General features: G+C 37.3%; 2 long non-coding RNA genes across 7 annotated transcripts in view; one reads left to right on the top strand and one right to left on the bottom strand.

Annotated features, from left to right (window-relative positions):
* The window catches only part of LOC140530919 (uncharacterized), a 949,813-nt gene extending 941,076 nt beyond the window's left edge, over positions 1 to 8,737 (bottom strand). Inside the window, exons 1-2 of one of the 4 annotated variants that reach the window (XR_011976162.1) lie at positions 8,367 to 8,737; positions 7,301 to 7,420 (exon numbers count right to left, since the gene is read on the bottom strand). This is a non-coding gene — a long non-coding RNA (uncharacterized lncRNA). Of the gene's footprint in view, positions 1 to 6,648; positions 7,020 to 7,300; positions 7,421 to 8,366 lie in introns of those variants that run through there. The other 3 variants (XR_011976160.1, XR_011976161.1, XR_011976163.1) reach the window with 3 other exon arrangements.
* LOC140530917 (uncharacterized) overlaps positions 1 to 15,314 on the top strand; it is a 1,083,438-nt gene that overhangs the window by 4,939 nt on the left and 1,063,185 nt on the right. For all 3 annotated transcript variants that reach the window (XR_011976158.1, XR_011976156.1, XR_011976157.1), the window contains one exon: positions 343 to 456. This is a non-coding gene — a long non-coding RNA (uncharacterized lncRNA). The remainder of the gene's footprint in view (positions 1 to 342; positions 457 to 15,314) is intronic.

Here is a 15,314-nt window from a genome sequence, read left to right as displayed (position 1 = left end):
TAACCTTGATTGCCTCCCCCCAAAATATAATATAATAATGCAATATTTCCCCTTTTCACCTTCTACCCATTGCTTTAGATTTGGGGGCCTTTATTCTCTTGGGCCCAAAGAGACCTTTTATCATTTCTGTCCCCTGGATTCTCCCCAAGTCCTCCATATCTCATTTAAGTTAGCAGGTCACCAGATCTGACAGCTTTCGAGTAAGGACAAAATAAATACTTAACAAGATTATCTTGGGGCTCCTACCTTCTAACTTCCCGTTTGGATAGCCTAGTTGGTTTTTTTAAAGACACAACCCTTTTTTATTGACTCACTTATCTTGTGATTTCTGTAAACACCCAGATTGTTTGCACCAAAAACCTCTTCCTTGATTTGTGGATGTCACGAGTCCACATTGTAAATTGTTCCTGCCTGGGTGAATGAATAATCCTGATGCCATCTTGTCACATCTGTATCGTAAGTACTTCTATAATTTGTTGAGTTTTTAAAAATATTAATCCAGAATTATAAGGTGCCTCGCCATGCCACCCCACCCACTGGCATATTTAGTCAGCAACCTCTTTATTCCATTATAGAAGTCAGTAATAAAAATGCTAACTAGTACTGAGTCAGACTCCTTAAAGCTGAAAATGACCTAGTATTTATTACATGCTGCTATCTAATTTGGGGCAGCTAGGTGGAAAAATGGATAGAACCTGGAGTCAGAAAGACTCATCTTCCCAAGTTCAAATCTCACCTCAGAGATTTACTAACTGGGACTCTGGGCAAGTCACTTAACCTTGTTTGCCTCAGTTTCCTCACCTGCCAAATGAGCTGGAGAAGGAAATGGCAAACCACTCCAGTATCTTTGCCAAGAAAACCCCAAATGGGGGGCGGAGCCAAGATGGCGAAGTAGAAAGATGCAAGTACACATAGCTCCGAACACACAAACCACAGAACGGCTAGAGGGGACCAAGCCAGGGCAAATTCTGCACCCAGAGACCACGGAGTATTGGAGCGAGGGAGATTTCTGCTCCGGAGAGACCTGCGGACCTTTCATGGGGGGGGTCCTTCGCGGACTTTATCGGAGAGAAGACACTTCCTCCCTACCTTTCTGATGGGGAGGAACAATGCTTGCCATCAGGCAAAGACACAGAAATCGAGGATTCTGTGTCCCAGCCCACCCAATGGGCTCGGGCCATGGAAGAGCTCAAGAGGAATTTTGAAAATCAAGTTAGAGAGGTGGAGGAAAGACTGGGAAGGGAAATGAGAGGGATGAGGAAGAAGCATGAAAAGCAGATCAGCTCCCTGCTAAAGGAGAAATAAAAAAATCTTAAAGAAATTGGCACCTTGAGAACTAGCCTAACTCAGCTGGCAAGGGAGGTGCAAGGGACCAATGAGGAGAAGAATGCTTTCAAAAGCAGAATTAACCAAATGGAAAAGGAGATTCAAAAGCTCACTGAAGAAAATAGATCTTTCAAAACTGGAATGGTACGGATGGATGCTAAGGACTTTATGAGAAAGACAGATATCTCAGAACATACCGCACAGATTCGAAAAATGGAAGATAATGTGAAATATCTTATTGGAAAAACAACTGACCTGGAAAATAGAATCAGGAGAGACAATGTAAAAATTCTGGGACTACCTGAAAACCATGATCAAAAGAAGAGCCTAGACATCATCTTCCATGAAATTATCAAGGAAAACTGCCCTGAGATTCTAGAACCAGAAGGCAAAATAAATATTCAAGGAATCCGCAGAACACCGCATGAAAGAGATCCAAAAAGAGAAACTCCTAGGAGCATTGTGGCCAAATTCCAGAATTCCCAGGTGAAAGAGAAAATATTGCAAGCAGCTAGAAAGAAACAATTCAAGTATTGTGGAAATACAATCAGGATAGCACAAGATCTGGCACCCTCTACATTGAGGGATAGAAGGGAATGGAATAGGATATTCCAGAAGTCAAAGGAACTAGGACTAAAACCAAGAATCACCTACCCAGCAAAACTGAGTATAATACTTCAGGAGAAAAAATGGTCTTTCAATGAAATAGAGGACTTTCAAATTTTCCTGATGAAAAGACCAGAGCTGGAAAGAAAATTTGACTTTCTAACACAAGAATGAAGGGAACCATGAAAAGGCAAACAGCAAAGAGAAGTCATAAGGGACTTACTAAAGTTGAACTGTTTACATTCCTACATGGAAAGACAATATTTATAACTCTTGAAACATTTCAGTATCTGGGCACTGGGTGGGAGTACACACACACACACATGCACACACGCACACATACATAGAGACAGAGTGCACAGAGTGAATTGAAGAGGATGGGATCATATATAAAAAAAAAAATGAAATCAAGCAGTGAGAGAGAAATATTGGGAGGAGAAAGGGAGAAGTTATATGGGGCAAATTATCTCCCATAAAAGAGGCAAGTAAAAGACTTATTAGTGGTGGGATAAAGAGGGAAGGCAAGAGAAAAACATGAGGTCTACTCTCATCACATTCCACTAAAGGAAAGAATATAATGCACACTCATTTTGATAGGAAAACCTATCTCATGATACAGGAGAGTGGGGGACAGGGGCACAAGCAGGGTGGGGGGGAGGATGGAGGGGAGGGCATGGGGAGGAGAATGCAATACGAGGTCGACACTCATGGGGAGGGAAAGGACCATAAGAAAATAGAAGTAAAGGGGGACAGGATAGGATGGAGGGAAATATAGTTAGTCTTATACAACACAACTAGTATGGAAATCATTTGCAAAACTACACAGATATGGCCTATATTGAATTGCCTGTCTTTCAAGGGGAAGGGGTGGAGAGGGAGGGAGCTAAGGAGGTTGGAACTCAAAGTGTTAGGACCAAATGTAATGTTCTTACCACTGGGTAACAAGAAATACAGGTTAAGGGGTCAAGAAAGCTATCTGGTTCTACAGGACAAAAGAGAAGACAGAGACAAAGGCAGGGAGGGAGGATAGAGGAGAGAGCAGATAGGTCACAGGGGCAATTAGAAAGCTCGGGTTTGGGGGGGGAGGGGATAAAAGGGGAGAAAATTTGTAACCCAAAATTGTGTGAAAATAAATGTTAAAAATTAAAAAAGAAAAAAAAACAAAAAGAAAAACAAATTCTCGGTAACAAAAGTAAATATTCAAGAAAAACCAAAAAAAAAAAAAAAAAAAAAAGAAAACCCCAAATGGAGTCACAGAGTCTGACCAAAAGGAATGAACATCTAATTATGTATCCAACAAAGAATACACTAGTTTTCCTCACTTCTTGATAGCTACGTATGGTGGAACAGAATAATCACAGAGTTGGATTGCTTCCTTCTTAATGCTGGTCAAAGTCTTGGTTAGCATAGGAAAGAGCCAAGGTGCGCACCATTGAAAATCTTGTGCCCCAAAACATGTTCGTACAGTTCATAAAATTTACATCAAGTGCTCAGAGCTAGTATTTGGCTCTCCCCCACTTATGTCTTCCACTTGTTTCTATTTCCTTCGGTAGAATTTAAGTTTTTTTTATTCATCTTGCTATCTCCAGTTCCTTGCACATAATAGATGCTTAATTAAGTTCTTGTTGGATTAGATTGGCTTATATTTGGTAGTTTCTAACGATTCCCAGGAGCATAGAATCATTGCCCAATTTTGTACTTTTCTGCTTTAACTTCATGGCATTGCAATGTCTCATGGACTATTTCCAACCTACTACAAACATTTCTCCTTGGCTATCACCCTGCAAACTTATCCATACAGCAGAACAATTGCTGGATCTGGATTCAGAGGACCTGGATTCCAATATTGCTTCTACCTCCTTTTTATCTATGTGATATTGGGAAAGTCATGGAAACATTCTCACCCTCACTTTTCTTATTTGAAAATGAGGGAGCTAGACTAAATGATCTCTAGGTTCCAAATTTCTCCTCTTGACTGGCTCCACTTCTTGATTTGTCTCTTTTTAATTAATGGTGCCACTATTCTACCAGTTTCTCAGGGTAGTAAACTTAATATCATTGTCCTAGACAACTGGTTTCACCATTCCACTCCCACCTATTCTTTAACTAATATTTGTATTAAATGTTTAATATGCAGAAAGCACTAAACCAAATGGTGGGAAATTTTTTAAATCATCTCTCTGATTTGATCATTGAAACTACAGCAATTGTTGAGATCACTAAGGGATAGAGTAGAGAGAAAGAGAAGTGAAGAGACAGAGACAGAACCTTGGTGCTTGAGAAGACAGCGAAGGATTCTAAAAAGGATCAGCCACAGGAGTAGGAGGAGAACCAAGAGACCTGTAATCTTAATCATGGGTGTCCTTTAAGGAACCTTTTCTTTTCTTTTTCTATGCTCCCTCAGTGATCTCATCACCTCTATGCAGATGATTCCCAAATCCACCTCTAATGGCTCTCCTGAGTTCCAGTTCTGTGTCACCAGCGGCCTATTCAGCATTTCCAGTGGGATATCCCATTGGCATGCCAAACTCAGAACCTCCAAAACAGAACTCGTGACCTTTTCCCCTAAACTAGGCTATTCTCCAAACATTTCTATTTTTGTTTAGGATACAATCAGTCTATCAGTCATCCAGATTTTCAAACCTAGAGTCTCCCCTTGATTCGTTCCTTTCCTTTCCCTCCATATTAGTTAAACTACCAAATTTGGCCAATTCTACTTCCTCATCACTCACATTTCTCTCTTTTTCTTGCTCAGGCCTTCATCATCTCTATGACACTCATTTTACAACTGGTCTTTCTGTTCCCAGGAGAGATCTCCCCTTTCCAAGCTATCCCTCACATAGCAACCAAAAATAATCTTCCTATAGTATTCCTTTAAGAAAGAATCTGTAATAATACTTTGTTATTAGAAATTCAGAATCACTGACTAGTCTGTACCCATAATGAGTCCCCCTTGTAACATACCCAACCAGTTTATCCAATTTAGCAAAGCCAGGCTCATAATAAGTGTTCCATAAATGGTTGTTAACTTGACTTGTTGACAAATAAATGGTCATCCAGTCTTGGCTTGTGAACTCCAGTGAGTAAAATGAGGCAACCCATTTCAATTGTGGACAGCTTTAATAGTTGGAAAAATTTTCCTGAAATCAAGCTTAAATGTGCTTCCTGTAACATTTTTTTTTGCCTCAGGAAGAAGGATTCCTAGTCACAGCTCTGTTTTCCATCATACTCCAAACTCCCACTGAATAATGATGGCAGGTGCTATTATTATCTTCCTTTTACATTTGAAGAAATAGAGGCAAACAGAAGTTAAATGACATGTCCAGGATCATACAAGTATAAAGTGTCTGAAGCAGTATTTGAGCTCAGGTTTTCTTAACTCCTGGTCCAGTACTTATCTACTGTATCACTTGCCTTCCTCAAGTTATAGGGAATTTATGATCCCTGATTATTAGCAAGAAGGGGATCATAAACCAGAGATCCCAAGAGTTGGGAGGAAACTCAAATCATTTACTTCAACTCATACCCTAATTCAATTCAGTTCAATTCAAGAAAAATGTATTAAGCACCTACTGTGTGCCAAGTATTGACCTAGGCTTTGGGGGTATAAAGACAAAAATGTAACGGTCTTTTCCCTTAATGAGTTGACATTCTACTGTACCAGTCTGTTCATAATTATGTGTGCATGACAATAATATTAATAGTTAGCATTTCTGTAGTATTTTAAGGTTTATAAAGTATTTTAAATATCAATATCAATTCATTTGATCCTCACAACAATCTTTTGAAATAGAAGCTATTATCCCCATTTTACAGATGAAGAAACTAAGACTGAAAAATGTTAACTTGCCCAGGGCCATACTGCTAGTTAGGTGCGAGGCAGGATATGAACTCAAGTCTTCCTGACTCCAGATGCAGCACTCTGTCTACTGTGCCACCTCCAACAAGAAGTTATACAACTCTAAAGACCTGTGTGTTCAGGGCTGTACAACAAATCTGACTAAGAAATCTCTAGGAAATTTTTCTTTATATTGAGTCACAATGTACTTCTCTGCAGATTCTATCCAGTGCTCCTAGTACTGCTCTCTGGAGCCAGATACCTGAAGATACCCATCATGTCCCTCCCTCCTTTCTCTAGGCCTCTCTTCTTCCATCTTAACACCCTTGTTTCTTCAAATCATCCTTCTATAGCATACTCTTTAGTCTATCTTGACTGATCTCCCCTGGATATGATCTGTTTTGTCAGTATCCTTCCTAAAATGTGGGTCTCAGAACCAAATACAGTATTCCATATTCTGGCTGACCATAGCAGACTACAACAGAAACAAGATTTCCTACTTTCTGGACATTCTATTTAAATACAACTAAAGATCAGGTTATTTTTTTTCTTGTTTTATAGGTTGTTCCCATCTGCAGAGATAATCATTACATTAGTGTGAATCTATGATGTAGACAGTTTAGATCAGTGGTGTCAAACTCAAATAGAACAAAATCCATGATCTATATTGACTTAGAAAATCACAAATTAACATTATTTATGTTATATCATATTTTTATTTATTTTGCTAGATATTTCCCAACCACATTTTAGTCTGAATTGGGCAGTACTTGGAGCTTTACACCTCTGGAATAAATGGTCAGTGAATTGGGGCTAGAGGTGAAGACAGAAATTGCCTTAAAGACATTTCAAATTCTCTTTAATGATTCCAGGGTTACCTTGAAGGCAAAGACTCATCTTTTTCAACATCAACATTTTATTGGTGTTGTTATATGACAGGGAGCCATGCAATCCAAAAGTTTCTGAAGAACTAGAAATGTATCTCACACAGAAGGTAATGGAGAGTGTTTTCAGTTGATGTGACCAAGATATAACATAAAACCAACAAGGAGCTTAAAGAAGAAAAGAAGTAAGAACTGTCATTAAGAAATTATATAATAAGAATTTAAAATGGGCTGGTCACATTGTAAGGGTGAGAGATGGCAGAATTTTTCACAGGTATTCTCTTGATATCAGAAGTACGCAAGGAAGACCTCTAGTATGTTGAGAGGCAAGAAACACATTGGATGGTCAAGCATGGATGAATCATGATCTGAATCACTGGAAAAAATGATGAGATTAGAGAGCCTTTTGAGTAAGAATATTCAAACAACTCTCCTATGCCTCCGCTTAACTTACACATGACTTTCTAAATCTTTCCCTAGACACCACTCCCTTAAATGTGTTGTCTTGCCTTAATATATAATGTCTACTTCTTGAGGGCAGAAATTAGCCTTTTTGCATTTCTTTCCTAGTACATAAGAAAGTGCCTAGCACACTCTAAGTCCTTAATCAATGCTTTTTCATTCATTCATTCTTATTTCCACCTACCTCACCAATGAAGAAACTGAGGTACAGAGAAGTCACAGGACTTGTCCATGGTCATATAACTAGTAGGTGTCAGGGATAGTATTCATGCCAAAGTTTCTCCATTCTCCAAGCCCACGCTATCTGGGATTAAGAGAGTAGGTAGGTAGAGAGATATGTTAATCACAGGAAAGGCCAAGTACTGACAACATGGAGAGGAGTATAGGCCTGAAGAAGTTTATAGGACTAAACAACCAGAAAGTTCCATTGAGACTTTTGGTAAAATGGTCTGTGATGGTACCCAAAGTCCTTGAGAGCTTTAGATGACCATGCCTCAGACAGACATCTATGTGTGTGTCGGGGGGGAGCCAAAACTCATCATAGACTCCTAGTGACACTATGCAAGATTCCTCCTCAAAGACCTCCAACTACCCAAGCAAATCAAGATCAGTAGGAGTCTGCATTTAGACACTACTCTTTCAGAAACATAGATAATGAGAAAACTTTCTTCTCAACTTATGGTTATAGAATTGCTCGGGACAGATGATCACGGAAGACAAGAAGGGCAAATCACCTTGAACTTCAGGGACAATATATTTTGGGTAATATAGTCCTGTCATATATGATCTGGTTCACAGACAGCCCAAAATAATAACTCTCTCACCTCAGTGAAGTAACTTCAGCTAAATAAGACAGCAGAGTCTATCAAAGTGATAACAGCATTTGGTGAAAGACATTTAATAATGATAATAGGTATTTTAAAGTGCTTCATGTGTATATATATATACACATACATACATATTATCTCATTGGAGTCTGACATCAACCCTATAAAGTAGATGCTGCAAGAAATATTATGCCTACTTTAAAGATGAAGAAACTGAAACTGAGAGATAGTGAGTCACTTGCATAATGGTCACATAGCTAGTGGGTGTCAGAGGTGGGGTTCCCAGAGATTCAAACCACTTGTTTTATGTGGCTCCTGTACATAGGTGCATAGGCAGGGAGGTATTGCTCTGCAATTTTTACTGCTAGAGTCAATCACCCTACCAGTGGGGATTAACATGGCAGTTGAGGCCATATGCTTCACCTGTGCTTCTTCAGTAGCCAAGGATGCATCTGTGAGAGTGAGCAGGACCCTGTGAAACCAGACACAAGCATAGTGGCAGTGTTGGTGATTTCTGATTGCTGGCTTTGACTCATTGCTTCCTGTTAAGGTCCAAATGTTCAGTTCCTGGTTAGAATACCACAGAATTAAACACTTTTAGTGTTGGAAGGAGCCTCATAGTTCTTCTGGTTCAGTTCATACCCCCCAAATTCCTACTCTGCCAGGCAAAAGAGGGTGTGACATCTTAGAGGAGGCAAATGAAAAGTAAACCACTTTCACAACCTACTTCACAAGGCTGTTGTGAGGAAAGTGATTTATAAACTCTAAAATGCTATTCAAGTAGAAGAGAGGAAAAAATCCAAAGTGTAGGCTGTGTAGAACAGATTGTAAGGGAAAATATAGACTACGGGTAACAGACCTAGTCCATTAAAACACAGCAGACAACTAGCCAAGTACTTCCAAGCTGCCTCCAGGGAAAAGGAGCCAGTTTGTCTCACTTTAAAAAGGTGTTAGAGCAACAAGCTTCCCTTGGAGCCATCCATGGTGCTGACTTCTGACCAAGTTTTTTTTTTTCCCCAGTTAGCCTTTCTTGATAAATTTTTCAGTACTTCCCAAGCCTCTTGAGTCTACAAATGAAGTCTCAGGCTCTTGTCTACCAACCTCCTGGATGTATTACCTATAGTCAAATCCTCAAAGTCAGGGGTTCTTAACCTTTTCTCTTTTTTTTAATGTCATAGATTCCTGGTGAAGCCTATGAATCTTTTCTCAGAATGATGTGTGTACTTAAGTTAATATTATCCCCAATTTACAGATGCCTATGTAGGTTACAAGTCAAATGGCTTGCCCATAGTCACATGGACTATAAATGTTAGGCACTGGCTTTGAACCCTGTGGATTCTGCATCCATAATATGTCTTGTTTCTATCCATCCTCTTCTCACTATTGAATCTGTGTTACCTTAGTTCAGTCTTTATTATCTTTTACCTTGATGATTAGTCTTGGGATTGACTTCCCTGCCTTAAGCCTCCAACTCCCATAGAGCTGACAAAGCTCAATTCTCATCACATCAATACCCTGCTCAAAAAGTTCCGATGGCTTCTTTTATCTTCCAGGATAAAATACAGATTTTTCCACTTGGCATTTAGAGCCCTCCATAGTCTAGCTTTAGATTGCTTTATTACATGGTACTTACTTACTTAATTAATCACCTTCATGTACCCTATGTTACAACCAAACTGGTCCATTTGTATTTTTCAGAACATGACGTTCCATCTCTTACCTCTGTGCCTTTGTCTACACTGCCTGGAGTCTACTCCCTCTTTATGTTTGCCTTTTAGAATTCCTAAATTTCTTCAGATATGAGCTACATGAGGCAGCTAGGTGGTACAGTGGATAGAGTTCTAGGCCTGAAGTTAGGAAGACTCGTCTTCCTGGGTTCAAATCTGGCCTCACATTTACTAGCTGTGTGATCCTGGGCAAGTTACTTAACTCTGCCTCAGTTTCCTCATCTGTCAAATGAGCTAAAGAAGAAAAATGGCAAACCACTCCAATATCTTTGCTAAGAAAATCCCAAATGGGGTAACAAGAATTGGCTGAACATAACAAAAACACATCTGCATGAGGCCTTTCCTAATCCCCCAGACACAAATTATTTTGCATTTCTTTCATATGTACTTTATGGTTATTTATATGTTTGTATGTTATTTCTTTCAATAGAATATAAACTTTTAGACAGCAGGGGTGGCTTCATTAATGTCTTTATATCATGAAACCTGGCACACAGTAGGAGCTTAATCAATGTCTGTTCATGGCTTGATTCTCTGTTCCATGTTCAGTACTCTCTTGACCGTCCCATACTGATTCTGCCTTATTATCTCATGCCTGAATTACTGTAGTAGCCTACTAGCTAATCTTTGTGCCTCTGTTCCCTTCCCGTATCATTCAGTCCTTCAGAACTCTTTCAGATTGATTTAAAACAACAAAATCCACTTTTACTCTGTCATACACTTATAGAAGAGCCACCACCTTAGTCATCAGAGCATTCAGCATATGTTCAGTCAACAAATATTTATTGTCTGTATTCTGTGCAACATACTCTACTGGGTGCTGGGAGAGAACACATAATTCAGCTTTGTTCCCTGTTTTCTTATGGTTTAAGTGAAGAGGTCCCAGTTTCTCTTTTTAAAGCTTTCTACAATATCTGCACCCATCTCCATCATAGAAGCTTATTTCCCACTATTCCTCAAAAGGAATTCTGTCTTCTAATCTCTCAAAAGACTATGTCACTTTCTGCTCTGCTTTTATTACTTCCTCTTTTCCTCTCCTAGCATACATTTATTTCTTTTCTCTCTCTATCCCTCTCCTAGATACTTCTTTGAGGATAATCCAGATTGTATTGATCTCTCTCTTTTAATTGTACGTGTGTGTGTGTGTGTGTGTGTGTGTGTGTCTAAGAGAGAGAGAGAGAGAGAGAGAGAGAGGGAGAGAGAAAGAGAGAGACAGATGGATGGTGCCCTTTGACAGTCTGGTGAAGCTTGTGGACCCCTTTTCAGAATGTTTTTAAATGCACAAAATAAAATACATAGAATTAGGAGGGAAAAATTAATATAACTGAAATACAGTTATCAGAATTTTTTTTACAGTTCATGCATCCAAGGTTAAGAATTGCTGTTGTAAATTATTTTGCCTTCATTAGCTGTCATATCTGACTATTTCTTGTAAAGACCATCTTCCTAACCAGAAACAAACAACGTTGTGTACTAGGATCATTTCTGGTACCTAATTTGTAGTCTGTGTAGTACTGGGTGGATGCTTAAGAAATACCTGTCAAGTGATTCATTAAAAGAATCAATTGCTCCTGTATTAATATCACCTCAGGACCAAGGAAATGTTCAAGGGTTCAGAAGTGGGACTGGAAGAGGCAAGGAACACATGGAAGCCAGAAATCTTTCTTAAAACCTTTCTTAAAAGGTTGTAGATTAGTATAGAGTCTGGAGGTCTAATTAAGGCAAAAGGCAAAAGAGAAGCAACCAGATTAGCAGCCATGAAGAAAGCTTTTATTCCTTTCTGGAGCAGAAGCCAATTACATTCCATAATCAACAGAGAGCCTACATATAGGTGAGAGCAAGTGAGTCATTTTAGAGACATGATACATTGGCAACCTGGACTGGGTTTTGATTCTCATTTGAGTGTTACTCCTGACAACTAGAACCCCAAGATACCATATTTAAGGTCTATGGCATTTTTATTAATCATTGTAGCTTAAAATACCAAGAAGGCTAAAAATTAAATAATTTGAAGTAGGCACATGCAAATTTTCTGGTTTGAATGGAAGCTATGAAACAAAATTAAATTCTAATGAGCCCAAAGAATGAGAAAACTCAAAAATATATCATGAATGAAAGTTTAACTCAGACAAATACAAATAATGAAAAGTAAAAGAAAAAAGCAAAAAGATACCTTTAAAAAAACAACTAAGACATTGTCCAAAAATAAATTCTAGATCAAGACACTGTGATCTTCAGGGATTCCCAGGACTGTCAACCAAGCTCAGTTTTCAAATGTGAAGGATGTCCTTTGTAACTTGATAGTCCAGGGTTGGATATCAGCTTTTGGATATACAGCTTTTGGATATACAGCTTTTAATAGAAGCTGTATAATATGCTGTGTCAACAAGCATATTTATGCTTGTTCTTATGTCTATGAATGTTCATAAATAAAAAGTTTATAGCATTAAGGGAGAAATAATAACACAAGTGTGCATTGAAAAATATTGGCTCATATGAGTCTGATCTTCTATGGTATATGAGTAAGTTAACAAACAAAAGTAAGGAAGATAAAACTCTTAAGGAACACATTATATAAAATCAGAACACACTAAGGAATGTTTGGAGTAAAACTATTTTGCATACCAAGCAATCCGAATCCTTAGCATAAATAAAGAAGCAATTTTGTAAACAAAATCAACAATGCATGTCTATCAGCTTGGAATTGAAACCTCAATAGGCTGATTTAATTGGTCAATTTGTGATACATGCATGTATTGCTTATATCTGTGTGTGTACATATATGTGAATAAGCATTATTTGTAATTGTAAGGAACTATAGATAATCAAACTCTCTAATAGTGAATAATGTCTGAATTAACTGTTGGTGTAATGTAATACCACAATGCTCTTAAAATTTAAAAAAGATCAGACATTCAAAGAATTTTGGAGACATGTGAAACAATGCAAAGCAAAGAAAAGAGAACCAGAATAGTACACCTGCTAACTGTGACTAGGAAAACATATATGCAAATACATAAATGAATAATCAAATGGAGAAGAGGAAACAGTAATTAACAAGCTGTTATGGATATATGGTATATAAATGTAGATACATATTTACTTCTTTTAACTACTGTTAAAAGTTTGAAAAGAAAATAAAATTAATGTATAGTGAAGAAAAGAGACTTTCCAGTAACCTGTGTGATGATTTGAGTTAAGAGATCTATGTGACATACTTTTAATTTTTAAATATTAAAGGTTATATGTGACTGTCTTCAAACGATCTCTTCTGTAACTGGATGCTTTAGATATGGACAACATAGTTGCAAACCATGTGAAGTCTTCTCAAATACATCTAAATTAGATTTGACCCCAAAGAACATGAAGAATACGACAATATGAAGGCATGCAAAGACATTCTGGACATGTTTACCTCTGTGTGTGTGTGTGTGTGTGTGTGTGTGTGTGTGTGTTGTGTGTATAGGAGCAGTAGTAGTAGTGGTAGTGGTAGTAGTAGGAGTAGTAGTTGTAGTATAGCCATAGCCTCTGAAGAGTTATAACTTAGAGGGTCAGAAGGGAGCCTGTTGGAATGAAAACACCAATCACCAAAAGCATTTTAGAGTGTTACTTGATTATTCCATTTTAGGAAACAAGTGACATACATAAACTTCTTAAATTTCCCTTGGAGCTTATTAGGTTATTAGAATTCTTTAATTGAATCTCAGAATGAAGAAGGATACTGAAATCCAGGTACTACACATCAGGCATGTAGTAAGTGTTACTTTCGTGTACTAGTAGCAAGAGAATGAATTTCAATAAATTGCCCAGGTCCAGAACCATTTCCTTGATAGAAAGTACAGCAAAGATTACTAATGTAGAGCACAAAATCAGAGCAGCTTGGAATTAAGAAATGTATTTGTTACATTTTGCAACTTTGCACTAATAACAGTATCAGCTTCAACATTACGTTCCCCAAAATGTCTAGAGTCTCTACACTGAATGTGGACATTTTGTTGATTTCTTGGTTGCATGCTGTCAGTCAAGTAGATACCAATACAAATATGAAATTTTCCTTCTCTGTCTTAAAGTTGTGTTCAGCACATCAATTCTGTTTAATTAACAATAAATACTTATAATAAAGGAGAACATTTTAAAAACATTTTTAAAAAAACTTCTTTGATCAAGGAGATTTTATTCTAGAACCATTCATTCATTTTGTAGATAAAGGAGAAAATGGTTCAAGTTTTTCCATTCCCAGTCTGTGCAACCTCAATCCTATTCTTTAGAATAATAAACACTACTGTAAAAATTTTCATCTCATCATGTTCCCAAGTATATGCTTGATATCCATTTTCTCTGAGAGAAGGGCTTGGCTTCAATAGCTCTCAAAAAAAAAACCCCAAGCAATATTAAATAATACAACAGATTTGTATAAATGCATTATCAAAAAAAATGTCCTGTACATTTCTTTCTGATGCATAAAGTATGAATAACTGTTTCATAAAACTTATCCTTGCCTGAGGTAGGAACATCTTTTTAGGTTTTGTATCTTGTCTCTGCATAGTTTAAGGAATAAGGAATGTCAAGGTATATGTCAATGAAATTCAATGGTTTGCATCAACTAAAAGAATCCTTTTAAAAATAGCTTTATGAGGCCCTTAGGCTGATTCCACCAAACATGACACTCTGGTCATGCATTTCATTACCAATATTACTGAACTTTGGGTAATTTTTCCTCATTTAAGAGTTCAACTGATGGAAGATGTGAAATACTTTCCTATTTAATTTTTTGGAATAATTTCTCTTCTGCATGTCTAGATCTAAGTAAGCTTTTGTATCCAATCACAGCAACCTCAGGGAACTCTAGAGGGATAAGAGATACGAATAATAAATTCATGAAGCTTATTCCAATCTTGCCTTTTTTTCCATTTTTGATTTTTTTTCTTTTGGTACTTTATGTAGTGTGGATCTATACATGAAAAATTAGATGTAGAATTTAGGCAATTATCTGCATAAATCAGCTCAAAAATAAAATGATGTTTATGTCTGAAATATCCAACTCATTATATCAGTTCATCACTTTGTTTTTTCTGTGTAGACACAATCTCTAATTCAAATGAACTTCTTAGCTTTCCTATAATTCAAAACCTTTCCTTTACTGCCTCCTCTTATTTCTCCATCATCTCCAATATCATCATTTCTCATATTTCACTGACTTTCAGGCTAGACATGTGATTCATTTTTCTTCTTTCATGATCACCCAAACCGCTGACCAATGCTTCTGGAATAAGACTACCTTTATCCTACAATATTTCCCAAAGTCAGTTAAGATCTCATTGTAATGACTCCAAATAATTTCTTTCTATCCTCTCTTTCAATTCTTTAGAGCATCAAATTACTCTGGCCACTCTAACAAGATATCTTATGCCTTTGGCTTCTCACAGTTGAATTCTAAATTTTCTTGAACTACAATATCACAATTCTCCTGACTTTTTTTCTGTCTTCTTTCCTTATAAACTCATATTTCTCTTGTGCTTTTCACCAAAATCTACATATATATGTACAGTATGTTTCTACTAGGAATAATTAACTCTAAGATGAACATTTTTTAAATAATAGAAGCAAAGAATTCCAATTATTCATATTCTAATTTACTTATTCA

This window comes from Notamacropus eugenii, chromosome 3 (assembly GCF_028372415.1).
Source record: "Notamacropus eugenii isolate mMacEug1 chromosome 3, mMacEug1.pri_v2, whole genome shotgun sequence".
NCBI classification, from domain to species: Eukaryota; Metazoa; Chordata; class Mammalia; order Diprotodontia; family Macropodidae; genus Notamacropus; species Notamacropus eugenii.
Note: the sequence above shows the minus strand (reverse complement) of the source record. Positions and strands in the feature narration are given on the sequence as shown.